Source organism: Tachysurus vachellii, chromosome 21, assembly GCF_030014155.1.
Source record: "Tachysurus vachellii isolate PV-2020 chromosome 21, HZAU_Pvac_v1, whole genome shotgun sequence".
Classification (NCBI taxonomy): Eukaryota; Metazoa; Chordata; class Actinopteri; order Siluriformes; family Bagridae; genus Tachysurus; species Tachysurus vachellii.
Genome location: NC_083480.1, coordinates 15,395,104 through 15,397,603, shown reverse-complemented (window position 1 = coordinate 15,397,603; position 2,500 = coordinate 15,395,104). Strand labels below are relative to the sequence as shown.

Here is a 2,500-nt window from a genome sequence, read left to right as displayed (position 1 = left end):
CAGAGAGCATGGCGTATGTCACACGTTACAAGGAGTTGAGATTTTTTTTAGTTACTATCATTTTTTCGATATAAAATTTTATAGTGATGCACTGATTTGCCACCGAGTATCAAGTTCAGAGAATTGGATTTGATTGGATTTGCCAATTTTTCAATCCACTCATAGATTTTATGTCTATGTCTTTAAATTGTTTACTGATTCATGGTTGCGGATGTGCTGAATTTAACACATCTTAAAGCATGTAGTCATTGTGCCTTGAATATTTTGCACATCTTATACCCACTTATACTATCCACCATTCCACATATTCCACATATCCCATGATTCTGCTTCAGTCCTGTTTGCGTACATCTCATCCGACTCATCAGTTGAATCCTAGGTTCAGTTTAGGCTCAAAGCACAAAATCAGCAACAGCTGAACGTCCACATTCACACACACACATATATAACCACACACATATACACAAACATACATACACACACACACACATACTGTATACACACACATACACACACAGACACACACATACACACACACACACCCACACACACATTTATAACCACACACATATATACACACACATATACACACACATATATACCTAAACACACATATACACACACACATATATACCTACACACATATACACACACATATACACACACACATACACACACACACATACACACACATATATACACACACACACAGAGGATGATGATCAGGACCATATACTGGTGCTGTGCATCGCAGTAATGTTATCATATCATCATATCACTCAGCCATGATGTTGAGTATGATGATCATCTGTGTCTGTGAATTTGTGGAGTTTTGGAGTAATCATAACAGTTCACCAATAATATCGTCATATTTATAATGCATAATCAAATCAAAGTCTGCATCTTCTGGTGTTACTTCTTTAGGTTTAAAAAAAGACAAAAGCGCTGTGTGGATTTAGAGACCTAAACACTGCAGAGCTGCACTGAGTCTAACTGAACGTAATATATATTTTATCCCAATGTGATAATTAGTGTAAATTGTGATGAAAGGTAAATCGTTTACCGCAGCATGTGTAAGTGACATATTGGCCTACGTATACATTAAATTCCGATCATGTTATAGCAAATCAAATAAACACTTTTAGTCCAGCAAAACCCTGGTGATTTGAGTCGTACAGGCGCTCAGTGGTGCTACGTCTAGATGAACAGCAGCGTGCTGTTATAGATGAGTGCATTGTGTTACTGATAAACATAATCTCCAGGAGTTAGAAAAATGATTAAGGTTTCTGTCTTTAAAAAGATTGAGAAACACAAAGTTTTATAGTATTGTTTCCATGACAACCGAGGAACCCTTTAAGGCATGGGTTCTCAAACACTCACAGTGTAAGAAACACTCTAATATCTGGCTAGTTATTAGACTCTAATAACAAGGAGATGTTTCTCATTCCTGAACTTCTCTGTGTTGAATTTTTTTGGTCTTCTAAAATTGGTTCATAAATTTCTCATTGCAATTTTTTTTTTCTGTGAGATTACAAGCAACATTTCTATCCCGCTCCCCTCGAGTCAGCGTCGTCTCTTAAACATTGCTCCACTGATTTATCTGAAACTTTGCAACTTTAAAGAAGGTGTAAGCTCCGCCCACTATATCCTCACGTCATATCGTACACACTGTATCGCTGATCGAGATGTGAGGTGATAATGATACCATGACACGAGAATATAATACGATCAATGATAATGATAACATTACTGTGATACACAGCACCAGTATACAGTCCTGATCATCATCAACGTAACATCAACCAGTCGAATAAGTTCTAGATCCATCAAATTTAAAAATGTTCAAACTCTTCAATAATTAGACAGTTATTATAAAGGAATTTCACATAATGATGATTAGTTTTGGGTTTATGGAGTTTATCCTGAAAATGCTAACAAATATTTTTATGTAATAGAAAATAGTGTTTTATTTAAACAGTCACCTAAATACATGCATAAACACACACACAAACACACACACACACACACACACATAAATACACATATATGCACACATACATACAGTATAAATACACACCTGAATACACACATAAATACACACACCTAAACACATTCATAAACACACACATACAAATATACACATAAACACACACACATACAAATATACGCGTAAACACACATAAATACACATATATGTACACATATACATGTAAATACACACCTGAATACACACATAAACACACACACACCTAAACATATTCATAAGCACACACACACAAACATAAATACACATTTATAAACACACACACACACACAAACATAAATACGTGCTTAAACACACACAGACACACACATAAAAAAACTCATAAGTACATTCATAAACACACACATACAAATATACACGTAAACACACACATACAAATATACACATAAACACACACACATACAAATATACACGTAAACGCACACATAAATACACATATATGCACACACATACATA

At 34.9% G+C, this 2,500-nt stretch overlaps 1 protein-coding gene across 1 annotated transcript in view; it reads left to right on the top strand.

Moving 5' to 3' along the window:
* Positions 1–2,500, top strand: part of lmx1al (LIM homeobox transcription factor 1, alpha-like) — a 29,925-nt gene that overhangs the window by 5,399 nt on the left and 22,026 nt on the right. The window lies entirely within an intron of this gene.